At 49.4% G+C, this 26818-nt stretch overlaps 1 long non-coding RNA gene across 5 annotated transcripts in view; it reads left to right on the top strand.

Annotated features, from left to right (window-relative positions):
* Nucleotides 1-207: 207 nt before the first annotated feature.
* The window catches only part of LOC136794540 (uncharacterized), a 110365-nt gene continuing 83754 nt past the window's right edge, over nt 208-26818 (top strand). Inside the window, exons 1-2 of one of the 5 annotated variants that reach the window (XR_010841504.1) lie at nt 208-610; nt 2505-2661. This is a non-coding gene — a long non-coding RNA (uncharacterized lncRNA). The remainder of the gene's footprint in view (nt 611-2504; nt 2662-26818) is intronic. The other 4 variants (XR_010841507.1, XR_010841508.1, XR_010841505.1 and 1 more) reach the window with 4 other exon arrangements.

Below are 26818 nucleotides of genomic sequence, written 5' to 3'. Positions count from 1 at the left end.
CGCACACGCCCTACCCCTGCCTCGCAACCCTCGCTCGTGCTCACGTGCACGCACGGCTACGTACATGCACCGACACACACGGGCTGACACGTGCGCGCTCGCGCAGACACGGGCACGCTCTCGCAGACACGCGCATACACACGCGGACGCACACGGCCTGTTGTGCCGCCCCCTCCCACGCCGAGGGCGCAGCGTGGAGTTGCGGGCAGTGTACGCGCGCGTGCGCAGGAGCCGCGCATCTCGCGTCCGCCCCAGAGGGTCTCCTGCGCGGTGCGGATATCGCCGCCGCCGCGCGCTCCCCGGCGCGGGAGGAAGGAGGCCGGCGCGGGGTCCCGGGAGCCCGAGTCCCGGCGGTTCTCTCCGGCCGCACAGCCGGGCTCCGCGCTGCGGGCAGACGGGCAGCGTCCCCGGACACCGCGGCCACGCTCCCTTCTCAGCGATTCCGTCTGGTCGGCCGGATGGGAGGAGAGGGCAGGTGCGCTGCGCCGCGGATCTGCGCGAGGCACGGTGGGGAAACAACTATCGAGCGTTTTGGGAACAGCCTGGGCCCTGAGTCTGGCGGAAACTTGGACTCGGGGCCCTGAAAGCTGGCTGAGGGCACTGTCAGGAGGTGAGGGGCTGGTCTGTTAGCTGCTACTTCTTCCAGCGCGTCTCAGTCGGTGGTTTGTTTCCCACCCGCGCAGCCCCCGCGGCCCCTGCTCACAAACACACTTGTTTCTTCCTCGGGTGCCTCTCTGAGCTGCGCTCCGATGCCGGGCGACTCCTGACCCCGCCACCTTTGCTTCCTCGGGCCAGTCAGCACTTGTGAGAAGTTCTCCTTAGGCCATTCCCACCTCCCTGTCCTCTGGAGGAGGAGAGAGAAGAGAGTGGCAAGGCAGGAGGAGGAGGATTGCCCTCCCTGGCCGGGACCCCTGGCTCGGTTCAGTAAGCCCCGGCTCTGAAGGGCGCCGTCAAGTTGGAGGGTATCTGTTCTGTCCCCACGCAGTCAGGGGCGATCGTGCTTTCCGGGGGGGTGGGCCTGAGGCAGGCTCCTCCTGCACCCCTTGTGGATCAAGGTCAACAGCAGGAAACTGACACAGAGCTGGGTTCTCCGTCCTTGCGTGAGCGGGGAGACACCACCCGAGAGTTGGGGGGAGAACTGCCCTCATTACCTGGCTGTTAGCACTTGCCCCTGGGAATCACCACCTTTTACTTCTCACACTTACTGATAGACATGTATTACCATCCCCATTTTACAGGGGAGGAGAGCGACTCTCCCAGGGGTTAAGTGACTTGCTAAAGCTCACCTGTAGCTAATGTGGGAGGCAAAATAGGACAAACCAGACCACCTTCAACTAGTTTAATTACCAATAGGAATTCATTTTCCTGGTTCTTGCAAAGCTGTGATAGGTTTGGCAGTTAGGCTTCACTCCTGCTCCAGACATGCCTGGTTCACCTCTGTCCTATAAACAGTCCTTCTACCTCCTAGATTTCTCTCACAGTTTTCCCAGCTTGTCATGCCACTCTCTCTTACACCAATGCGACTCCTACACATCCATCAGGGCCCAGCTGACAAACCTCTTCCCGCACGAGGCTTTCCCCTCCCTCACTAGCCTTCACCCATCTCCCTTTACTCCATGGTCCAGTGTTTATATTCTGGGCCATAAAGTCTAACCCTTCATGATGTCACTGCCTTTTATGATTCTCTCATTGTTTCATTTTCTTCTGTCTTATTCCATCAGTCAGGTGATCTTCATAAGGGCAGGGCCCATGGCATAGGCACTTCCTTTACGTACCCCGTGGTTTCTATCACGGTGCTGGGCACAAAGTCGCACTCAGTGACTCTTGTTTGGCTAATTGACCAGACACAACCTAAACCCGGCCAAATGTGGGCCCAGGAGCTTTTGCTACGAGCCCTTGAGGGGTGGTACGTGTCAGAGGCCAGGGGTGGTATTAGTGGGCTTTTAGCCACTAATCAGCTAGCAGCAACTCCCCCTCACTGGGTGGCTTGCCTGCCTGGGTTACCTGAGAGGGGGAGACAGAGCTTAACTGTACAGAGAATGCACACTAAGACATCCTAGGACTGCTTAGACCAGGCGCTGCTTCTTTAATGGTGCCCATGGCATGCGGTGATGGAGGATACCTAAGTGAAATGCAGTTAGACACATAACATGGAAGAGCTGGTCTAAATTGAAATGGAACAAACAAACAAACACCAGAAGGCGGATGACTGCGTTTTTGGAGGAGTGGTTCGCTGTTTTCATGTTGAGGGTTTTGAAACTGTTCAAATACATGTCAGAGGCCAGTCTTTTCCCCTCTCACCCTCTCAGTGTGTACGAGTGCTCATCGTTGCAGGTTATAACACGTTTTCACATAATGTCATCTCATGTCTTCCTCGCAAAACTTTGAGAGAGAATAACAGTAACATTTATAAAATACCTGTAATTATTTAATAACTCCTGTGTACTAGGCACCATTCTAAGGACTTAACGTATATTAAGTCATCTGTTCTTGCCATTTTCCAGGATGCAGAAACTGAGGCACTGAGAGTGCCAGCAGTGGTTGGTGGTGGGAACGTCCCCACGGCAGAGGTGAATCAAGATTCTTTCATGATGAGAGCTCCATTGAAAGAAAGAAGATGCACTGAGTAAGGAAACCAACATTGAACACCTGCTCTGCCAGGTAAGACTGCTAGCTTTGTGGGCACGTTCTCGCCGAATCTTCACTGTTATCTGTAAGGTTATTGTGTTTGCGTTGTGACCTTTCCCCACATTTGAAGAACCTTGGCTTCCCAAGGTCAGCTGGCTAGCGTGTGAGCCAGGTCGGTGGACTCACATGCCTATGCTTTCCAGCACGGTGCTGAGTGCCGGGGTGGCTCAGCTTTCTCTGGCTCTTTGTTTCTCCTTGAGAGAGGGAGGGCAATGTTTATTTCAGTGGCTGAGCTGGTGAGATCCTTATCACCCTTAAAAAGCATGTATTAAATCTCTAATTGCGGGTGGCACTGAGCAAGGCACTGAACTATTTTGTATACAAAAATAATTGAGTAAAGTACACAGACAGGGGCTCTGCCCTCTGGGAACAAAAGGATCCCCCGTGCGTGAAGGTGGCAGGATGGCCCAAAGAGCCACGGTCCTAGAGCGCACCCTCCTTGGCAAAGGTGTGTCCTGGCTGACAGGGGGAAGTGGCACAGGGGCGTGGGAGAGTCTTCCAAATCCATCCCCACTTCTGGGAAGGGCCTCTGAGAGGTTAGGACTTTGGGGGCAGATAGAGGTGGGTTTGAAGCCTTCTTAGTAACTGTGTAAGCTTGGACCAGTTCCAAACCCTCTCCAAGCTTCATTTCCAACCTATGGAATTGGACTGAACAGGTATCATTCTGTTAAATGAGATGATATACTTAATGCACTTAGCACAATGCCCGATATACAGTACGTACTTAATCTTTGATAGCTATTGTCATGGCTGTTGGGTAGGTAGCTTGTTCCCAGAGTGGATTTTAAGGATGAAGGAAAGGTTCGTGGTTAGGAAAGGGGGACTTGTGACTGCACGGCAGAGTGCCCCTTCGCTGCCCCAGGGCTCGGTGGCTGTCACAGGCAGCAGGGCCCTGTGTTTCCTACCCCCTCCTTCTCCTGAGACGGCCAGGGGGCTTGGCCTTTCTGGAGTGGCCCCTCAAATGTCTGTCTCATATTAAATGGTTGGTCTTGAGTTCTTTATTTTGGAGAGACGTGAGGCTTTCCAGGGGCAAAAGACATGAAGGAGAAGGGAGATGCACCTGGTGAGCGGTACACAGTAGGAATTCAACAAATGCTGACCGCCTCTGATATCTGGGGCCCCAGTCTCCCCAGACCCACAGAGGGGGCTGCTGCCCAGGCAGTACTTGCTGAGGAGTTTAGGGACATCTGGGTGCCGAGGGGTTGCCGTGGCAGACGGGCCACTCCGTGATGTTCTTTGCAGGCTTCGAGAGTCCCCAGAATGCACACCCTTTGCGCACCCGGAGCTGGGCAGGGAGTGACCAGGGGCACACGCCGAAAATCCCTTTTGTTTCTTCTTAGCAGAGCCCCTGTACAGCACTGGCTTCCTGCTTCATGGCCTGTTGTGGGTGGGGAGGCGGGGGAAATGTGCAGAACTAAGGGAGAAAAAGAAGACACTCACAATAAAACCAAACCCAAGCATCACGGCCCTCCGTCTCCTCCTCCGCAGCCCTGACCCTACTCTGAGAGCTGTCTCGCAGCCAGTTCCCCTCCCAAGCAAATAACATTTATTCCTGGAGGCCCTGACACACCGGGCCTGAAGAAGACAATGCTCGATTGTTCTTCCTTCCCCCTGCGGCAAAAGATGGGCTGGAGGAGAGCACGCGGAAAGGGAAAGGAGCAGCCTCCGCGGACCGGCTCCGGGAGCTGTCAAAACAGGCCTAGATCAGGGCGGGGGAGGGGCGGCGGGCCGTTGATTCCTGCCGCCGCTACCGACCTGGTAGCGAAGTTTCACTCTTTCCTCCCCAGTTCCTGGCAGCTGTGGCCACTTAAAGGGCTTTTGCTGCCTTTAAACAGGAGAGTCATTAAGTCACGGAGCTTTACGGAGGCTTTCAAGGGCCCCAGTAGTGATCCCTCGGTGAAAAATGCCAATTCATCGCTTGGGAGCTAACAAACCTGGAGGTTGTGACTGAGTCAGAGGTGAGCAGCTCCAGCGCCCAGATTGACGGCTCACCCCAGCGTGACCCCGCGCTGAAAAGCAGGCTTGTGTGCGGTCAGAAGGTGGCAGGTGGGCGACCACTCGGAGAGAGTTGGATTGCCGGTTTCCCCAGCGGGTGTTTGGGCCTGAAAGATCCAGAAAGCTCTCCCATCATTACTGGTATTTATCACTCAGGGGCTTGCTGAAGGCTGAGACGGTGTGTTGTCCCAAAGTGAATCTCTCCTGAGTCAGGCCGTTGGCATCGGGGACGTTCTGCTGCCCGCCCCCTTGGCGTTAGGGATTTTGTCTGTTGCGCCTTTGAACAGTGCCTGGTACTACGCTTGCAGAATATGTGTAGAAAGGAGGGAGGGCAAATGGGAACCCCAGGGCCCACCTCGTTTACCCTCCATCGGGTGGGAGCCCACGTGTCACTCAGCAGTGTCTGGAAGTGACTGCCCACAGGAACAAGGTGAGGACGGATCTGGCATGGGAGTGGAGTCCTCCCCAGCGCGTTCAAGCTTTCCTTTCTTCAAACTCACTAAATTCTCATAATTAGGTGAGGTGGGGAGGGGCAGTGTTCCTGTCCCCATTTTGCAGATGAGGAAACTGAGGTTCAGAAAGGTAAGTGACATCTAAGCCAGTGACCCCAGGACATCTGATGCCTGGTCTAGTGCTCCCCGGGCGCGCTCTCTCATAGGTGGCACAGGGGACCGTGGGGCTGAAGGACTTAGCTCCTAACCTGGTCCCTGTCCCGCTGCCGGTGCCCCTTCCTCACCTGTCAGGACCCGGCCAGACTGCCCCCCTCACTCAGAGGCCAGGCACTGCACGGGAATCAGAAGAAAGAGGAAAATGGCCCAAGAGCCTGCCTCCTGGCCGGTTTTCCTGAGGTTAGAAGGCTGTCAGGAGAAGGGTGGAGAGGCCTGGGGCCGAGGCCGTTCTCAGCAAACGGGCGTTTTCCTTCCTTCAGCCGTCTTGTCGGTGTTTCACTCTCTGCTCTCGCGGGGCTGAACGGGAGGACGGGCAGCACCTGCGCAGACCCGCGAGCGCGCGGACTTCGGGAACTTCAGGGGACGTTTGCCACCGCGGGCGGGTGGCAGGGCTCTAAAGGACGAGTGGCGGCTCCCAGGACCACCTGGCTCCCTGTGACTCCATGGGGGGGGGGGGACGTGCAGCCTCGCCGCTGCCCCCAGGATGGCCAGCCTTCTGGAAACACTGCTCCTTACGGGAACTGGGCCTGGCTCTGTGATCCGGGACTAGGGAGGTTAGACCCTATCTGGGAAAGCTGGGTAACTGACAGTCCGGCTTATCCCGTGTGGGATTACTCGGCCTGTAAAAGTCCTGTTTATTTGTTAAGGGAGGGGCAGATCCGTAACCCATCTGTTGACACCTGGATGGCAGAGGAGAGAGGGCTGCACCTCTTTGCCCGCCCAGCACCCCGCGGTGGCTCTCCCTGCCAAGCTGCTGGGAAGAACACCTGGTGGGGGAGTGATGGGAGAGCCTCCCGCTGGCAGCTGCCGCCTCTGCCCAGAGCCATGATCGTGGAAGGCCCAGGCAGGAAGCCGGAGAACACTTCCAGACACGTCTCCCCTAGAGCCCTGCCCCGGACTGGGCCTGACCACATTGGTGAGAACGGGTTCACCAGCTCCCAGAAGCTAGCTGTCCAAGAACCTCTCTGAGATTTCCCAGCCTTTTTTTCCATGACTGTGCTAATTTTGGCTCCAAGACCAAATGAGTGGAAGATTCAGGGGGTTTTGAGTCTTAGGTCACAGGTCCAAGCAGGGCACACCACCCCTTCACTCCTGGTTGCTCCACGCCACTTCTGTTCCGATGGCAGGAAAGCAGAGGGGAGAAGCTGGCTGACGTTGACCTTGTTTCAAGGTGCCATCAGAGAGCAGGTAATTATTGTAAGAATGTCTGGCATTGGAAAGAGCACGAGGTCAGTGCTCAAGATCCACAGGCCCCCGTCCTCGCCCTGGCCTGAGTCAGCTGTGTGACCTTGGGCGGCGAGTGAGTCTTTCTGAGTCTATTTCCTCACCAGAAAACAAAAGAAATGGGATTGACATCTCCCAGGGCCCCTTCCAACTCTAGCATTTTATGATCATACAGCTACTAACCTCAGTACTGATGTCGTTCATTTACAAAGAAATGCCACTGACACCCCCTGGGGGGGGACATGCGCTCTGGGTCGTTCTTCCTGCTCTGCTGATGGATCTGCAGCGCCCCGCACCTGCCTGCCTGCCTCCTTTGTCTGCCTCAGTTCCCGTGCAGGAAGGCCGGCACCGCGGCCTCTGCTGTCCTCTGAGTCTCTGGGAGCGTGCCATCCGATAGCCACGCTAGCCTGGGAGGTCTGGGGCTCAGCTCCGCAGGAACTGACTTGCAGGTTGGCTGCAGGCAAGACTTGGCTTCTCTGAGCCTCATCTACCTACTGGGACAAAGAAGCCTCCCTGGGAAAGCACTTCAGGATGCTTCAGTGGGAGAAGCAAGAGACGCATGAAGCTGCCTCGTTGTGGAGGCTGAGGATCTAAGTCCCAGAGCCTTTGGGAGCCAGCGGACCTCTACTAACGGGCTGCACGTTCAGTGGGACTTAGCTTCCCAGTTTGCGTGGAACTAAGGCCTCCTGGCAGGTGCTGCGTGGCTCGCCCACATGCACTGTGAACTGGGACCAAGACGCCCTCTCTTTGTATTAGTTCTGGGCCTGGTTTTGAAGTATCTTGCTGGGACCGTGAATGGTTTTGCAGTGCGTTTCAGGGAGCTCTTTACAGCCTCGCTCCTCAGGCCGACTCAGTGTGGCTCCCATGCTGAGGCTGCTGAGTCACGCGGGCAAGGCCCGTTACCAGCCAGACATGGCTCTCCTGGACCCACCTTTCCAGGGTAATGAACTCACAGGATTAATCTGAGAGCTCCTCTCTCCTCTTCTACCTTCGCCTCCTACCTTTCCCGCCACCCCCCAGCTTCTGGTCCTCAGGTGGGACCTGTTAAGCCAGGGAGCAATTAGCCAACTCAGACTTCAAGACTCCCTAGAACAAGTCGAGCGATGGCTTGATAACCCCGGGATGAAGGGGTGCCGCTTCGCAAGAGATCCGTGAAAGGACGTGAATATTAATGGCGAGGGCCCTTCAGAGTCATTTAGAACGACTTGTAAGTTACTGAATCTGCCGAGTTCTCTCTGCCTCGAGTGGTGTCCAGTTGCCACTTCCTCTGCCCAGAATCCTCTTTCATTCTCACCTGCCTGGTTAATTCTTACCTGCTCTTCAAGATTCACTCCCTCCAGGGACTTCCCTGGTGGCGCAGTGGTTAAGAATCCGCCTGCCGATGCAGGGGACACGGGTTCGAGCCCTGGTCTGGGAAGATCCCACATGCTGCGGAGCAACTAAGCCCGTGCGCCACAACTACTGAGCCTGCGCTCTAGAGCCCGCGAGCCACAGCTACTGAGCCTGTGTGCCACAACTGCTGAAGCCCATGCACCTAGAGCCCATGCTCCGCAACAGGAGAAGCAACCAGAATGAGGAGCCTGCACACAGCAACGAAGAGTAGCTCCCACTCGCCGCAACTAGAGAAAGCCCGCGCGCAGCAACGAAGACCCAACACAGCCAAAAATAAATAAATTAAATAAATTAATTAAAAATAAAAGATAGACATGGGTTCCACTGGGGCAGCAGCTGTGAGGTGCAGAGGGGTGCTTAGAATCAGGAAGTATGTTTATGGTAGAGCCAATGGGATTTCCTAAGACATGTAGGAGAAATGGAAGAGTCGAGGATGGCACTAAGGTATTTGGCTAGAACAATCAGGAGAATGGAGTTGCATCAGCTGAGTTAAGATGATTATGAGTGAAGCAGATTTGGGGGGTAGGGAGAATCAGAAGTTCAGTTTGGGACAAGTAAGGTTTGAAATGCCTATTCGATATCCAAATGGAGATGTAGAGTGGGCAGAAGGTGAGTCAGCCCGGCATTCAGGGAGTGGTCAGACTTGTAGATATGAACGTGGGGCTGTTGATACTTAGACTGTATTTGAACGGGAAGGACTGGGTAAGATCACCTAGAGAACAAAAGCATTCCAAGGACTGAAACTTGGGGGTCTCCAGCTTCTAGGGGTTGAAGGAATTAGGAAGATGCTGAGGTGACTGAAAAAAGGTAGTGAGACTGATATTCTGGAAGTGAAGTGTTTCTTGGAGGAGAGGGTGATTGACCATGAAGTATAACTGGGAGGTCAAGGACAGGATTGACCACTGCATCTGACAGCTCAGAGGTCACTGGTGATTATGTTCAGAGCAGTTTCAGTGGTTTGAGAGAGAACTGGAGAAGAGAAAGTTCATATGAACAACTCTTGAAGAGTTTTGCTGCAAAGGTGATCTGAGAGATAGGTCACTAGATGGAGGAAAATGTGGGTTGAAGTGGTTTTTTAAAAATTGCATTAACTTATTAATTAGTTAAGGAACTATGGGTCCACTGACATGGAGTTTTGAGAGCTTAGCCTAGAGCCAGGAGAGGAGATTGAGAAAACGTTGTTTTCATCTTTTCCCCATTAGCCCCTGTCACCCCAGTTCTGCCTTCTCTTTCACTAAATGGTGAGGGATGTATTCATTTTTGTATCAACATCTTGTGCAGATTTCTAGTCTCTCTGATATTTAGCAGACCAAGGAGACCACCTGCCATTTTCTATTGGATGCCTATCTGCTATGCCATGTCATCTCTTTTCTAGGAGACTGACGTTTGGCTCTATAAATCATTGGATGCGTTGGTAATGCCTGATTCATGTAATGTAATTTGGTAATTATATGGTGAAATGATACATCATTTCCAGGGGTGGCATAATATGGTCCATAATCTTTCACAATAATCAATTAATAAGTATGTTGCATCAAGGAACTATTTACATAGTCTTTAAGTGTCAGATTCTTGACCTTTCTACACAGTGACTAACATTCTTCTAAGTATGATAGAGCATGCCCCAGAAGACATGACTCCTCTATGCCTGACACTGTATATAAATTAGTGAGAACCCATACAGAGGTCTAATCATGTATTACAAACTTGAGATGAATTCTAGAAGCATATAATAGTAACCCACAGCATCAATACCATAAATAATAACATTAACATGGAAATGATTGACTCATGTTGGAGTTGACTGGGGATGATTCTTTTTTATCTCATGGCAAGGCACATGGTTTCCCTTTTTCTCTCTTTTTTAACATCTTTATTGGAGTATAGTTGCTTTACAACGGTGTGTGAGTTTCTGCTGTATAACAGAGGGAATCAGCTATACATATACATATACCCCTGTATCTCCTCCCTCTTGCATCTCTCCCTTTTTAATAACGATGCACAAATAGGCATCACTTTCCCCGTTCTTGGTAGTGTAGTAAAAAAAATAATGAGCTTTGGGGTCAGTCAGATCTACATAAAAATCCTTAGTTTGCTGTTTATTAACCGTGAGACTGTGAACAGGTTACTTCTGTGAGCTTTAGTTTCCTTATCTATAAAATGGAAATGGTGGTACCTACCTCACAGGGTTATTGTGAAGTTCAGCTTAAATGTGAGTGTCAATGTAAATTGCCTGGTGTGATATCTGGTGTAGAACAGACAATGAAAGCAATTAGTGTACTTAGCAGTACTTGCAGTGGCTGTAGGGGTGGCTTGATGCGGGTAGTGATGGGTGCAGACACCTCCCTTGCGTGGAAGGCTTCTCTCCGTGCTCTAAATCCTGTCAGCAGATGGAAAGGGGTTTATCCGTCATCCACGGCATTAGTCCCTATCGGCTTTCATGCATTCTTGTAATAACTTTTTATTGAGAACCTTGTAAGTTCCATACAACAAAATCCCTGCCCTCTTGGGGCTTATGTATCAATACTAGTGAGTTTTGGAAAAAAAAACTCTGGGTCACCCCAGATTTAATATAGTTCTTTCATAGTCTCCATCTTTATTGCTTTAAATTACCACCCAGACTCTGACCAAACCTGCTCCAGGTAAGAATAAACTGAGGCAACTTTGAGCCCTTCATATACACACACAGCCACTAGTGACTTTTCTCTTACTGTCAGGAACTAGCCAACTTAGAGTTTGATTCCTTCCAAGACTATTTTATTTTTTCTCTGAGTGGGAGGAATGTTCCCCTGATTAAGTCAGGTACGAAGTCAGGTCTCTCTTCCCTGTAGTTGGGATTTGGGGCAGACCGAGAATCACCGTGCCACGTTGGGCTGAAATTGGCACATGACTCAGTGCCTTATTGTCCACGTGTACAGGGAAAAAGAAAAAGGAATCCTGAGTGCTCAGCAAAGAGGAAAAAGCTAGAAGCCTCTATGGTAGATAGTGGGAAGGAGGCCGGGCCCGAGGACAGACAAAGGAAGGTGGACCCTTAGAGCCTGGACTCCTTTTGAAGTCCCCGCGCTCCTGGAAACAGATCATGAAACTATTTAATAAAGAGTTAACCGTATAGTTGCAGGTAATCACAGCCAGGTGTTTCTTTCTTCAGGTCTCAGACCTGAGTGCGTGTCCCCTGGCTGTCAGTGTACATGGTGACGAGATGGTGGGAACAGGTTTGACACCAACATGAACCCTTCACCGAAAACTCAACTCAACCCCAGGGATTGCTGAGCTGTCGAAGAAAGTTTGATGACTTTCCTTGCTTAATCAGGCCCTGTTAAGCTCCCTTGAGGCTAAGTAAGGAAGAAGGGGCCATGAATGTTTTTTTAAACATCTTTATTGGAGGATAATTGCCTTACAATGTTGTGTTAGTTTCTGCTGTATAGCAAAGTGAATCAGCTATACATATACATATGTTCCCATATCTCTTCCCTCTTGCACCTCCCTCCCTCCCACTCTCCCTATCCCACCCCTCTAGGTGGTCACAAACCACCGAGCTGATCTCCCCGTGCCATGCAGCTGCTTCCCACTAGCTATCTGTTTTACAGTTGGTAGTGTGTATATGTCAAAGCCACTCTCTCACTTCATCCCAGCTTACCCTTCCCCCTCCCTGTGTTCTCAGGTCCATTCTCTACGTTTGTGTCTTTATTCCTGTCCTGCCCCTAGGTTCATCAGAACCAATTTTTTTTTAAAGGAGGAAACTTTCTTTTTTAAAAAAATTAATTAATTTTATTTTATTTATCTTATCTTTGGCTGCATTGGGTCTTTGTTGCTGTGCGTAGGCTTTTCTCTAGTTGCAGTGAGCAGGGGCTGCTCTTCGTTGCGGTGCGCGGGCTTCTCATTGCGGTGGCTTCTCTTGTTGCGGAGCACAAGCGCTAGGCACGCGGGCTTCAGTAGTTGTGTCACGCGGGCTCAGTAGTTGTGGCATATGGGCTTAGTTGCTCCACGGCATGTGGGATCTTTCCGGACCAGGGCTCGAACCCATGTCCCCTGCATTGGCAGGCAGATTCTTAGCCACTGCTCCACCAAGGAAGCCCCCATTGTTTTTTTTTTAGATTCCATATATATATGTGTTAGCATATGGTATTTGTTTTTCTCTTTCTGACTTCACTCTGTATGACAGACTCTAGGTCCATCCACCTCACTACAAATAACTCAATTTCATTTGTTTTTAAGGCTGAATAATATTCCATTGTATATATGTGCCACATCTTCTTTATCCATTCATATGTCGATGGACACTTAGGTTGCTTCCATGTCTTGGCTATAGTAAATAGTACTGCAGTGAACATTGTGGTACATGACCCTTTTTGAGTTATGGTTTTCTCAGGGTATATGCCAGATTTTGCACAGCAAAGGAAACCATAAACAAGATGAAAAGACAACCCTCAGAATGGGAGAAAATATTTGCAAACGAAGCAACTGACAAAGGATTAATCTCCAAAATATATAAGCCGCTCATGCAACTCAATATCAAAAAAACAAACAACCCAATCCAAAAATGGGCAGAAGACCTAAATAGACATTTCTCCAAAGAAGACATACAGATTGCCAACAGACACATGAAAGGATGCTCAACATCACTAATCATTAGAGAAATGCAAATCAAAACTACAATGAGGTATCACCTCACACCAGTCAGAATGGCCATCATCAAAAACTCTAGAAACAGTAAATGCTGGAGAGGGTGTGGAGAAAAGGCAACCCTCTTAGCACTGCTGGTGGGAATGTAAATTGATACAGCCACTACGGTGAACAGTATGGAGGTTCCTTAAAAAACTAAAAAAAGGGGCCATGAATTTTGTGTCTTTCTGTGGGAAGGTAAATATCCAAAAGCAACAGCCCTTCTTCCAAATAAATATGTAATCAAAGTAAATACAGTGTTATCTGCTTTGTAAAACTAGTGTCAGAATGCCCTCCTGACTGCCTTCTTCCAACTACAACACTGACCCTCCTTTATAGAAAGTCTGGGATCTCCATGGCCTAGCAGAGTAACAATATTCACAGTAGTTTAAATATATGTGTTAAGTCAAATTACATTTCACTGGTCCCCCCTCCTCACTTCCTTGTAATCTGTCATTTACTTCCAATATGCAGTGGTTGCTGCTGGACATTAGAGAAAGTCTATCCCAGTGCCCATAAAATACCAGCTCCTGCTTCTCTGACTTGGTACCCACAGAGACATGAGAACGGGAAGGCTCACCCTTAACGCCAGTAATCAAGGGCTTAGCGGGGGCTCTGTTTTCCCGGCCCATAAGTCACCAGTCTCCTACTCATTCATTGGCATGTGTTCTGCTGGGTGACAGTCTTCACTCTTTCCACAGGTAAGTTGTTCTAGGAAAAAGTTCGATACTGGATATCACTTTAGTCAGATAAAGAATACCTCAAGCCCTTAACCCTATTTCATCGCAGTGGAAACTGCAAGTTAGCTTCACCAGAACAGAAAAAGTCATTGTATTATAAAATGAAGCTGATTACACTCCCTTCCACCCCCAAAAGAATAGCATTTCATCATATATAGAGGCATTATCAGGTAGTGATTAAGATCCTGGACTCCAGAGACAGACATGGGTACGGACCCCTGCTTTGAACCAGTAACTACCCATGTGACCGAGCAGCTTGGCTTCTGTACACCTACCTCACAGGGTGTTGTTAGACTTGTGTGAATAAGACAACGTATTGCAGCGTTTTGATGCTAGATAGTGCTCAGTTGTTTGAAAGAAAACTGTGTTGATGGTCCTGATTACAGCTGATATTACTATGAGCGGCTAACGGGGATTCACGCAGCTCCACTGTAAGAATTTGTGGGAAAGAGAAAAAAATTGGTCCCCATCACAAAAGACCACATATTACATGATTGCCTTTACCTGTATATGAAGTGTCCAGAACAGACAAATCCATAGAGACAGAAAGCAGATTAGTGGTTGCCTAGGGCTGGGTAGCGGGGTATGGGGGGACAAGGGGGAGATCACTGCTGATGGGTACAGGGTCTCTTTTTGGAGTGGTGAGAAGGTTCTCAGATTGATTGTGGTGATGGTTACACAACTCTGAATACACAAAAAAACCACTGAATCGTCGACTTCAAATGGGTGGATTGTATGGGATGTGAGCTATGTCTCAATAACGCTGTTATAAAAAATATATTAGCTCCCATTTATTACTCAGTTAATCTTTATAATAGCTCATGGTTTTATACAACAGTCGAGAAGGCTGAGATTAAGCTGTATTAAAGCAACTTAATCTGGCCCATATGAGTAGCGTGTAATGTACCCAGGATTTCCTATTGATTGATTGACTGGATCTTAGTTTCACAGAATTGGATTAATCATAATCTTTGATTCATGACACATTAGCCCCTTTGGTCCACTGAAGGCCATCTTTTATTTTGCTTTCTTTTATGCACGTATGCCAGCTGAATAATATAATATATACGTCTGACCGCCCCCTGCCCAAAGCAAGGCTAGAATATCACCAGTAATGTACAGTGGCCTTTGTGTTTTCTTCTTTCCCATCCCTGTCTCCTCCCAGAGATAAGCATTACCATGAATGCTGTGTTTACCATTCCCCTGCCTCTTTTTTTAAAAAAAAATTTTTTTAAATTTATTTTATTTTTGGCTGCATTGGGTCTTTGCTGCTGCACGTGGACTTTTCTTTAGTTGCGGCGAGTGGGGGCTGCTCTTCGTTGCAGTGTGCTGGCTTCTCATTGCGGTGGCTTCTCTTGTTGCAGAGCACGGGCTCTAGGCGTGCGGGGCTTCAGTAGTTGTGGCTCGTGGGCTCTAGAGCTCAAGCTCAGTAGTTGTGGCGCGTGGGCTTAGTTGCTCCGCAGCATGTGAGATCTTCCCGGACAGGGCTCGAACCCGTGTCCCCTGCATTGGCAGGCGGATTCTTAACCACTACACCACCAGGGAAGCCCTTCCCTGCCTCTTTAGAAAGTGTTGTTGTTTTTTTTAATGGCAGTAAGTGCCTAAATGGCATATTATTCAGCTTAGCTTAGGTTTAGTTTTAATTTTGCATAGTTTATGAACTTTATAAAAAGTCAGGTTGTTCAGCATAGATTCATCCATGTGGAAGAATGCCTCTGTGGCTCTTTTGTTTTCATGCCATAGAATATCACATTTTATGAATATACTATGATTTATTTATGCATTCTTCTTTCAGTGGGTATTGAGATTGTTTCCAGTGTTTTGCTATCTTGATAAGTTCAACCGTGATTATTTTTTGTATATGTGTCTCCTTATACACGTGCTAAATTTTCTTTTGGGTATATCCTTACAGAAATTAGGTGAATACCTAGTAGATTTGCTGGGTGTGCAGGCATTCAACCTTACAAGATAATGTTACATGGTTTTTCAGTCTCCACCAGCAAGGTGTATGAGACCCTGTCAATATCCAACACTTGGTATTGTCAGACTTCTTAGATTGGTCAACCAAATGGATGTAAACCAGCATTTCATGGGGACAAAATGTTACCTGCCTCTTCCTGGTTATTGGTGATGTGAACATCTCTTTATAAGTTTATTGATCATGTGTGTTTATTTTTTTAAAAAAATAAATATGAAATGCAACTTTTATTTAAAACTTGAAGCCAACCCAAAATGTTGCTTCATTTTATTTCACTAACTCCTCCATGTCCACAGGATAAATTGACTGGTTCCGTGTGTGTTTCTTGTTCTTTGAAATGCTTCTTTATGGTTTTTGCCCATTTTTATGCTGAGTTGAGGTTTTTCTTATTTGTAGGAGTACTTTATATATTTCTGAAACTAATCTTTTATTGGCTGTATATATTTCCAATATTTTCTTCAAGTTTGTATCTTGTATTTTTACTTTCATTGGAGACTCTTTTGATGAACGAATTTTTTGTTACAATATTTATGTATCTTTTTTTGTATAATTAGCAATGTTTGTGTCTTGACTAAGAAATCTTATCCTATTCCAAGGTCATTAAGGTAGTTGCTGTGTAGTTCTTCTGAAAGTTTTGAAATTTTGCCTTGGCATTTGTTTTCTTAATCTATTTGGTATTGATTTTTGATGGTGTGAGGTAGAGTTCCTTTTCAATTATTTCCAAGTAAAAAGCCACCTTTTTTCAATGAAGGGGGTTACACCTATCCAACTTGGAAAGCCCATGCTCTTAATCATTCTGCTGTTCCAAGGAGATAATGGTGTGGTATTAGACTGTTTGATAAACAAGGGCTAGGCACTTGGGAGAAAAGTGAAATAAGGCACAGTTTCTACCCTCAGTCTGTTGCTCAATATCAGGGGCTGAGGGCTAGATTTGCTCCTTCTTTTCAAATGATTTCTTCCCACTCTAAGTTTCATGGTAACATATTCCAGGTCGTCTTTTGGCACTGGCAGTTCCACAGAGGGGTTCCTATGGGAAGCTCTGGGTTCCACTTTTTAAAAACTAAATTTAGTGTTTTTTAAATTGAAGTGTAGTTGGTGTATGCTATCATATAAGTTACAGGTGTAGAACATAGTGATTCACATTTTTTAAACGTTATACTCCATTTACAGTTATTACAAAACATCAGTTATATTCTCCATGTTGTACATTATATCCTTGTAGCTTATTTTATACCTAATAGTTTGTACCTCTTAATTCCCTACACCCAGGTTGCCTCCCCTTTCCTCTCTCCACTGGTAACCACTAGTTCTCTATATTTGTGAGTTTGCTTCTTTTTTGTTATATTCACTAGCTTGTTGTATTTTTTAGATTCCATATATAAGTGGTATCATACAGTATTTGTCTTTCTCTGACTTACCTCACTTAGCATAATGCCCTCAAGTCCATCCGTGTTGCTGCAAATGCCAAAATTTCATTCTTTTTTTATGGCTGAGTAGTATTCCCATTGTGTGTGTGTCTATGTGTGTGTGGGGGGACTCAATGCAATACCTATCAAAATACCAATGGCATTTTTCACAGAACTAGAACAAATAATTTTAAAATTTGTGTGGAAACACAAAAGACCCTGAATAGCCAAAGTAAACAATCTTGAGGAAGAAGAACAGAGCTGCAGGAATCATGCTCCCTGACTTCAGACTATACTACAAAGCTATAGGAATCAAAATAGTATGGTACTGGCACAAAACAGACACATAGATCAATGGAACAGAATAGAGAGTCCAGAAATAAACCCATGCACTTATGGTCAGTTAATCTATAACAAAGGAGGCAAAAATTTACAATGGAGAAAAGACAGTCTCTTCAACAAGTGGTGTTGGGAAACTGGACAGCTGCATGTAAATTAGAATATTCTCTAACACCATCTACAAAAATAAACTCCAAATAGATTAAAGACCTAAATGTAAGACCAGAGATCATAAAACTCCTAGAGGAAAACATAGGCAAAACCACTCTTTGACATAAATCGTAGCAATATTTTGGGGGATCCTTGTCCTGAAGCAAAGGAAATTAAAACAAAAATAAACAAGTGGGACCTAATTAAACTTAAAAGCTTTTGATAGCAAAGGAAACCATCGACAAAATGAAATGGCAACCTACTGAATGGGAAAAAATATTTATTTGCAAATGATATGACCGATAAGGGGTTAATATCCAACATATATAAACAGCTCATACAAGTCAACGTCAAAAAAACAAACGACTTGATTAAAAAATGGGCAGAAGAACCAAATAGACATTTTTCTAAAGAGGAAATGCAGATGGCCAACAGGTATAAGAGAAGATGCTCAACATCACTAATCATCAGAGAAATGCAAATCAAAACCACAATGAGGTGTCACCTCACACCGGTCAGAATGGCCATCATCAAAAAATCTACAAACAATAAATGCTGGAGAGGGTGTGGAGAAAAGGAAACCCTTGGGCTTCCCTGGTGGCGCACTGGTTGGGAGTCCCCCTGCCAATGCAGGGGACGCGGGTTCGTGCCCTGGTACAGGAGGATCCCACGTGCCGCGGAGCGGCTGGGCCCATGAGCCATGGCCGCTGGGCCTGTGCGTCCGGAGCCTGTGCTCCGCAACGGGAGAGGTCACAACAGTGAGAGGCCCGCGTACTGAAAAAAAAAAAAAGAAAAGGATGGGCTTCCCTGGTGGCGCAGTGGTTGAGAGTCCGCCTGCCGATGCAGGAGACACGGGTTCGTGCCCTGGTCCGGGAGGATCCCACATGCCGCGGAGCGGCTAGGCCCGTGGGCCGTGGCCGCTGGGCCTGTGCGTCCGGGGCCTGTGCCCCGCAGCGGGAGAGGCCACAACAGTGAGAGGCCCGCATACCGCAAAAAAAAAAAAAAAAAGAAAAGGAAACCCTCGTATACTGTTGGTGGGAATGTAAATTGGTGCAGCCACTGTGAAGAACAGTATGGAGGTTTCTCAAAAAACTAAAAATAGATCTACCATATGACCCAGCAATTCCACTCCTGGGTATATATCCAGAAAACAAAAACGCTGATTTGAAAAGATACATGCACCACAATGTTCAGAGCAGCACTATTTACAATTACCAAGATATGGGAGCAGCCTAACTGTCCATCAGCAGATGAATGGATAGAGAAGATGGATTCTACTTCTTCATCCTTGTTTCCTTCATTTCCTGGAGAGTAAAGTGACACCATGGGGAAGAGCATATGCTTAGGGTCAGACAGACCTGGTTTCAAGGTTCAGTTCTCCCCCACGGTAACCGGGGGGAAGTTAGACCCTCTTGAACCTCAGTGTCTTTGCTGTGTGTCCCCACGCGGAATGCACATCCTCTGCCGAAGGGCTTGGCTCCCTCATTCAGTCCTCGGCTAGGGGTGGGGACACGGGAACTTGTGACAGCCAGCCCCTCGGGGGCCATCTGCACTGCGGAAGGGTGACAGCCCACAGAGCTGACACAAATGACAGATGTCCCCTACAACCCCCCAGGATGTTACCCCATCTTCTCTCTCTTCCCTCTACTTGGGCGATCTTGTCGCTTTAGCTGGCCTGTGAACTCCTGGTGGGCAGCCCTCGGACCTCAGCTTCTTCCAGGATCTCACATGCAGTGACATGTACACAACAAAGCCTTCATCAGCGATCTTCGAGTGACTGAGTTAGGAGGGACAGAGACCCTGCTCTCAGGGTGTGGGACTGAAGGGCAAGCCTTTTGGTTTCCCAGTAGAAACAAAAACAAAAAACAAAAGCCAGCCGTCAAAACAGAGAGGAGAGAAAGGCCTTTCTCCGTAAGCCTCCCCAGGCGGTCAGGGCTGGCTTTGAGAAGCTTGGGTGTGACAGGTGGCCTCTCACTCTGTCCCTCGTTGGTCTCCACCACCTGGCTGGGGTGTTTATTGCTGGCGCCTCTCACCCCTTGGCAGGGAGGGTTCTCTGGTTCAGCACAAGCAGCAGGAGAGAGGGAACGACCCCAAGGCACACACAGCCCCACCCCCGACTCCACAGTGCATGTTGCTCTGTGTGTAGCCTGCTAATTAGTCAACAAGCAATGAGATACGGGAACATCGCTGCGTCGTGTCGCTGCCCAGGGCACTTCGCATTGTCACTGCTATATTTTTTATCAGAGCTAAATAGAGTGCTGGGTAGGGTGCTGTTTCTTGCACTATTTACAGGCCCCTGGGATTTTTCCTTCTCCCTGTGGTACTGTGAAGGGAACAGGCTGACTTCAGCGATTTCTGTGGTGAGGTCGTATGGCCCTAGGAGGGTTACCTGAGCCTGGGAGGCTCAGGTACCCAAGGCCACCGGTAAGGATGGCTTTAGAGAGAAAGGGAGGCAGGTAGGGGAAATTTGATTCAACTAAATCTAAGACTCATTTGAAGTGTTTTGGGTAAGGTTCTAATTATGCTTCTCAAGAGAGCAAATTTTTACGATGTTGCAAATGTAAATGTTGGAAAGAGGCTGCGAAGGGAAACAACCAGGTGGCGTCTAAAGCCAAAAATAAGCCCAAAGTGAGATCTTAATTATTGAACTGCCTCAGGCTAAGTGGAGTTGGAATGATTGGCCTGCGAGAATCTTACATCAGCCTTCCTCTCACTCACAAGGGAAACTCTAGAACTTGACATTAGGGAAACTGGCCTTGCGACCCCCCATGTGTCACCTGCTAGTTCCTTGGTCCTAGGCTGGCAGCTTAGCCCGTTAGTGCCTGACTGTGGGCATCTGTGAAGTGGGGACAGTCAGCCCGGCTCCCTAAAAGGTTTGTGTAGAGATTCAAAATGAGCTAATGTGAACGGGAGCTCCCTGGGTGTCCGTGCCTCATGGTGGGTCCCAGTGGCTCCAGTGTACAACGGTGTCCTTATCTTTTCTCCCTAAGTCCTTCACCTTTACTCCTTCCTCAGAAGCCCTGCTCTTCATCCCTGTCTCCAGCTACTTCTTTTGGAGATTCCTCTTCTCCCATTCAGCCCTTGGTTAGGATTTCCGAAAAATATTTCATGGATCGCTAGCCCCCAAATGGCCCACCACCAGAGGGGGTTCCGAGGACAAATCAGTCTGGAAACAGTGAGCCCTGTAACCCCTTCACAAAGTCCCAGGGCCTGAGAAGTCTTGTAGGAGGAGACCTCCTCTACCTTTGCTCCTTCAGCACTTAGCACCTCCCTCATGAATCTGACCCCAGAACCCATTTTTCACACATTGCCTATTACCCCCCCCCCCCCGATACAGCCTGGGACCCGTCCTAGATGGTGACTGAATAGTGACGGCGCCCACTGAACACTTAGGACGCGTCAGGCACGCTGGCGGTTCTTCATCAACATTTACCTCCCAAACAGCCCAGTGAGACGGGTGCATTCCACGTAGGTGTGACTAAAGCCCGGGTCTGGCTGTCTCCGTTTTACAAACAAGGGAAGCGAGACTCAGGAAGGCTAGGATTTTTCGCAGAGTCACAGTGTGACCCAGGCCTTGCCCCCAGGTCTGTCCAGCTGTAAAGCCCCTGCCTGTCACTGCGCGTGGGGGCCGGTGGCTGGTGGGCTTGATTTAGCGTGGGGCCTTCGGACTGGAGCTTGCTGGCCTCTGAGTCCGCGTGATAGAAGATGCAGCTGGGTGGGTGGGCAGCCAGCCCGGTAAGTGCAGCCAGCACGCCTGGGGCCCGGGAAACGGGACGGCTGCACCCTCTCAGTGCGCAGACCGGAAACCGAGGCCCAGGAGATGGAATGGTGTGGCCAGGTGGCAGCCATGCTGGAGCCCGGAGTGCTCTACCATCTGCCCTTTCCCTGGATCCCACCCCGCCCTCCGCGCTGGGAGCTGCCCTCCGGCATCTGCGTCCCTGCGCTCAGAGCTGCTTAGGTTGCGGGGCCGTTCCCACTAATTGGAACCTCGGGGCGCTGTTGTGGTGCTGCTGCTATAAACACTTTGCCAATTTGCATGCGTATGTGACATTATAAAAGTTCCCGAAAGATCTTATCCACCTTGCTGGCACCCAGCTGAAGGAAAAGCCAGGTAGAAAGACAATGTGTGTGTTATTTAAAAAAAAAAAAAAAAAAAAAAGTAGGTGTGGGGGAAGTTTCTTGTTTTTGTTCTCGGTGCAGGTGAACAGGGTGAGAAGTGGAAAACATCCAGTGCTGAGGCAGCTCCCGGAGCTTCCTTTGTTTTGTTTTGAAATTACTTAAGAGAGATTTTCCTTGTACCTCCTAAGCTGCCTGTCACATTTGAAAAGCCGGAATGGGACTGTTAAGATTCTGTAAATGAATTCGTTTTGGAACGTGGGGTTCTTTGCCCGGTGGGAACGGAACTTCAGTGATCTAGTCATTTACAGGTGTGCAAACTGAGGCCCATGACCTGGACCCGGCAGCCGCAGGCCAGCTTGACCTCCGCCCTAGGGCTCCCTCACACTCTCCAAAACACCCCAGGCCCAGCTGAACAGCGCACACTCGTTTTCAGCAGAATGAAACTCGCTTGGATGCATCAAGACACGATTGAATGCTTCCCAAGCTGCAGAGCAGAGTCCTGGTGAGGCCTCCCCAGACCTCCCTGGCCTCTCCGCTCAGCCCTAGCCAGTCCCGAGCGCCAGCCCCGGGCCAGGAGGTACCTGCTCTACAGTCTTTACCCCCGGGGCTGCTTTTCAGTGTGGAAATCAAGGCCGAGAGAGGTTACTGTGTCTCGGGCCCACAGCTGGGAAGTGAGATTGACCACAGCCCAGGACTGGACTGGCTGACTGGGTGCTTCAGTGTCGTTGGCTTCCTAGGTTGTGGGAAGGAGTAAGAAAACGTAAGCACAGAGCACTAACTAGCACGGTGCCTTGCACACAGTGGGTGCTTCCAGAATGCTCGGTCCCCTCCCCTGATGTCTTCTCTGAGTTCTTCACCGTCATTTAAATCCAATAGAAACAGAGTGTATAGCACACTGATTTATTAACTCCTGGTTCACCTTAATGACCTTTTCTTCAGAGGGACTTGCTAACCCAGTGAATGCACCTCCATAGCCCCCCAAACACTGATTTCCGGATGTGCTCAAACTTGCCAACACTTGAGGGGATAGAAGATGGTGGTTTACAACCAAGAAGCCGAGAAGCTGTTAAACACTTAAAATTTACGGGGAGAAATGTTCATCCTGTCCCATCTCTTATCCAGGAAAGAAGATATGCATCTTCTCTCTCCATCACAGGAAGCCTAGTTTGAGCAAACATCTTGATATAATTGCTTGACCCTTTCCAACCAGTCTCCCTAGACATATTTTTGGAGGCCTCCTGTGGAACAATTAAGTAGCACAACTCAGCATGTACGGACGGTTTGAGGGAAGAGGTTGGGGAGGGAATAAGGAACTCAAGAGACCCAGGAAGCCAAGGGCTTGGGCCAGGGAGAGGTGAGTCCATGGAGGGTTGGGGAAGTTTAGCTTGTGTCTTTCTGCACCTCACCTCAAGCCCGGGAGCAGATCTGTCCTGCCACCCATGCAGTGAGGATGGTGCCCGTCTTATCAGGAAAGCCCGACTCCTCCCCCACTGCCACCATACCTACCCTCCAGTTACTTCCAGGGCCGGACATCACAGCCTGGAGGAACAGTTGTCCAGAGGTGGAGGGGAGGACACGGGAGGCGAGGGGAGGAGTTGCAGCCATACGACCCTAGAAAGTGGTGTCAAGGCTCCTGGAAGGAAGGAGGTGGGAGGGAACCAATGTTCCCTGAGAACAGACTATGTGCCAAGAACTTGACACATAATCTTATTTAATCCCTGCAGAAATCTCGTGAGCGGTATTATTATCCTCTTTGTACCAATGAGGACACAGATGATCAGCAAGGTTAGGTAACTCGCCTGAGGTCACGTGACAACTGAGGTGGAGCCAGCATTTGAATGCAGGGCCTATGATTCCAAACCCTGTGTTCTTTGCACCAGCACCAGCACCCTGTGAGATCAGTTCCAAAGTGCTGACTGTGTCATTTGTCCTTTGTTACCTTGTGAACTTGAGCAGGCTGCTTCCCTTTTCAGCTTCCTGGTCCGCAAAATGGGCGTCCGTGTAGTACCTGCCTCAGAGGTATTGTAAGGATCAAGTGAGATGTGCATCTAAAGTGCTTGGAGCGATGGTCCACATGTAAGAGTTCTCGAAACATCAGCCACTGCCTTCACTTTTACTACATGTGCCACTGTTCCAATACCTGGGGAAAGGCACACACCCTCCCCGTGCCTCGGTTTTCTCATCTGTGAAATGACTGGGTTGGACTGGAGGATGCCTAATCTTCCCAGTAAAATTAAAATTTTATTTCTGGCCACAAAACCTGATTTCTCTGCTTAGCATTTAGGTTCCCCTACTGGCTAGTCCGAGTTTTCCTGCCCGACCTGAACACCCCCCTGGGATCCCTTAGTTCTTACCACCTGCCCTAAGCCTGGCACCCAGCTGGTTTTGGCCACCACCTAATTCCTTCAAGCCTCCACTCCTACTCTTTACCCTTCCTTGATTCTCCTTGCTTTCCTCTGCCAACCTGAATTCTGTACTTCTTTCAAGGCCCAGGTTAAAACTCAACTCTTCCATGAAACCGCCTTTGGCAAACCCCACCCTGAAATGACTTCCCCTTCGTTTAAAATTCCCTCAGCTAGGGCTTCCCTGGTGGCGCAGTGGTTGACAGTCCGCCTGCCGATGCAGGGGACGGGGGTTCGTGCCCCGGTCCGGGAAGATCCCACGTGCCGCGGAGCGGCTGGGCCCGTGAGCCATGGCCGCTGCGCCTGCGCATCCGGAGCCTGTGCTCCGCAACGGGAGAGGCCGCAGCGGTGAGAGGCCCGCGTACTGAAAAAAAAAAATTCCCTCAGCTATTATGCCCACAGTCTGACTCACACTGATTCCAAATGGTTTATATTGTCTCATCTAAGTCTGTTTGATTTCCCCAGTTCCCTAAAGGTAAACTCCCCAAGGGCAAGGCCCTTGTTTTCTACTTTGGTGTAGCCTCAGTAACACTGGCACTGTCTGGGTACCTGTTTGGTGAATTAGCGGCCCGTGTGTCGGTCATTCCCTCCTCCACCCGTGGCTGAGCGGGGGCGGGGGTTTGGGGGGACTTTCTGCAGGATGCTTAGGTTGATGAGGACGGTGGACGGATTACCTCTGCCCTCAGGGAGTTTGCAGGGGAAGAGGCAGATGTCTCAGCGTAACTGGGTACAGTGCATTATGATTAATGGTGTTGCAAAGGTGCAGCGGAGGGAGGGCCCTCTGCCTGCAGAGGGAGGGGAGGCTTCTGAAGAAGAGGAGCTCAAGAATGAGCAGGAAGAGCCGGCCGAGAGAGGAAGGGGAGGGCGTTTGCAGGGTATAGAGAACAGGAGGATGTGCACCCTGGGTTTGTTAAGATGGATTAAAGGGTATATTTTAGGGGAGGGAAGCAGATCAGGGACAGCTGAAGGGACTGAAGTTGGAAATGTAGTTTTCCGTTATCCAAAGGCATATCTGGAGACTCCCAGGGGGGTCTTTATCCCCTGGGTCCAAATGAGGACCGTGTCAAAATGAGAAAATTAAGAGCTGTGGAAAGAGCTTTATTTTTTTCTTGGGCATGAAAGTGCCCTTTTTAAAAAAAAAAAGAAACCGTGGTGATGCGAGTTGTTTGTTTTTCATTTCATTTCGTTTTGTTTTAGCATCTCGGCAAAATAAAGATCTGGCCATTAATTCTGTGCCAGAAGGGAAGTTTCCAGGTCCAGATTCCCGGAGCTGCTGCTAGGGAGTCATTGAGATATCGGGAAATAAGGAGCAAGTACAAGGTCGATTAAACTCTTCGGAGGACGGGCAGAGGTTTAGGGCTTCTCGGTGATTTCTGCTGATGAGGATCGCAGATGTGGTGATGCTCCCGGTGGAGGCTGCAGGGGAGCCGAGGACAGAGGCAGTTTGATCTGTTTTGATGGCTCTAATCCCTGCTCTCCCTTGTGAGAGGTGTGAGCTATACGAGATGCCTCTCCGTCCTCCTCTGCTGTGTGCTCCTGCCCCCTCCCTGGGAGGGGATAGCATGTGTCCAAGCTCTGCGTGCAGCTCAGACTTTATCGCCCATCTTCCTGTCTTTCAAAGGGAAGGCTGACAACTGTGATTTCTCATCTCCAGGTGCAAAGGAAATTGCCCCTTGTAAGTGTCTGCGTGTCTCAGCTCCCCCCACCCCAGGGCTGTTTCAGTGTCTGTCAGTTGAATTTGCACTAATGAGATTATAAAGTCGGTGTGTTGAAACGTTCACAAACTTTTGCCCAGATCAGTTCAAAATTCCGAAGGTATGAACTTGCCTGAATCAATATAGGAGTAATTTCAAATCTTGAGCTGTCCCTGTTAGGGCATTTCAGTCATTTCTTGGAAACAAAAGAGCCGTTGCCCCCCCCACAACCGAAACAAAGGTATGTGAAGAGGGGTATGGGGCGGGTGGGCTGCTCAGGTGGGAAGGGGGTTTCAAGCCCTCTGTGGCGACGTTCGGTTTGCTCAATAATTTCCTACTCTAGTTGGGATTTTACTCTACAGATGGTTTGCCCAAGGCCTCGCAGCAGTTTTGGTCAAAAAAGTAAGCAATCATGATGAAAGGAACTTGGGGGGGGCGCATCCCAGAGGGCAACAGGGAAGATGCAACCTGCGGAGGGTGCACCTAATAGCGGGAGATGACAGAGGGCTGCTTCTGAAATGGGTTTTCGAATCTTCGGCCCCTGGAGATACAGGCAGAGGTATTGAGTCAGTTGGAAGGCCTGGAGGCTGGCAAGGAGGGGGCAAATGAGAATTCGTTGTTGCTGAGGCAGCCACAGCTTAGAAGAAGCAGCTGAGGTTTATGGAAACAGCGGAGACCTGAAATCTTGTCTTAGGTCCGCTGTGTGACTTTGGGCAAGTGGCACCACCCTCCAGGGCCTCAGTTTCCCCAGAATAAAATGAGGACAGGGAACCGCTGAGGTCCCTTCCAGCTCCATCCTATTCTGAGATGCTAAGCCAGAGTCCTGCTTCCCCCTTTTGTTCCCTCCTGAGATGCAAGCTCCCTGAATCTGGGGCTGAAACTCTGTCCCGGGCTCAGCTTTGGGTTCCTAGGGAGCAGGGCCCCCGGGGGGAGGGAAGGGGGAGGGCTTGAGCCAAGTGGAGGCAGCAGGGGACCCAGCTGCACACACCTCAATAACAGCTCACCAGAAGACCAAGAGCAGCCCAGTGAGGGATGGCATTCTGCACTCCAGTGCTCTAGAACAAATGGTGCCCTGAGGCAGCCCTGGTCGCTCCATACATGAGCAGGTGAAATTTGGGAAGCTAAGCTAGTTGTAGAAGAATCTTCCCTCTCGTGTACACACACACACACACACACACACACACACACACACACACACACACACACACACACACACACAGAGCAGCTTCAGGCCCACCTCTGGGTCTTTGGTCCTGTTCTCCTATGTATGGGCTCCTCGCATTTGCCCCTCAACCTTTTCCAATTTTACTCACAGACAAAGGCCCTAACCCCTCATCCAGAGTCCTTTTCTTGTGTTTTTG

This window comes from Kogia breviceps, chromosome 7, assembly GCF_026419965.1.
Source record: "Kogia breviceps isolate mKogBre1 chromosome 7, mKogBre1 haplotype 1, whole genome shotgun sequence".
Taxonomy (NCBI): Eukaryota; Metazoa; Chordata; class Mammalia; order Artiodactyla; family Physeteridae; genus Kogia; species Kogia breviceps.
The sequence above is the reverse complement of the archived record's forward strand: the minus strand, read 5'-3'. Positions and strand labels throughout refer to the sequence as shown.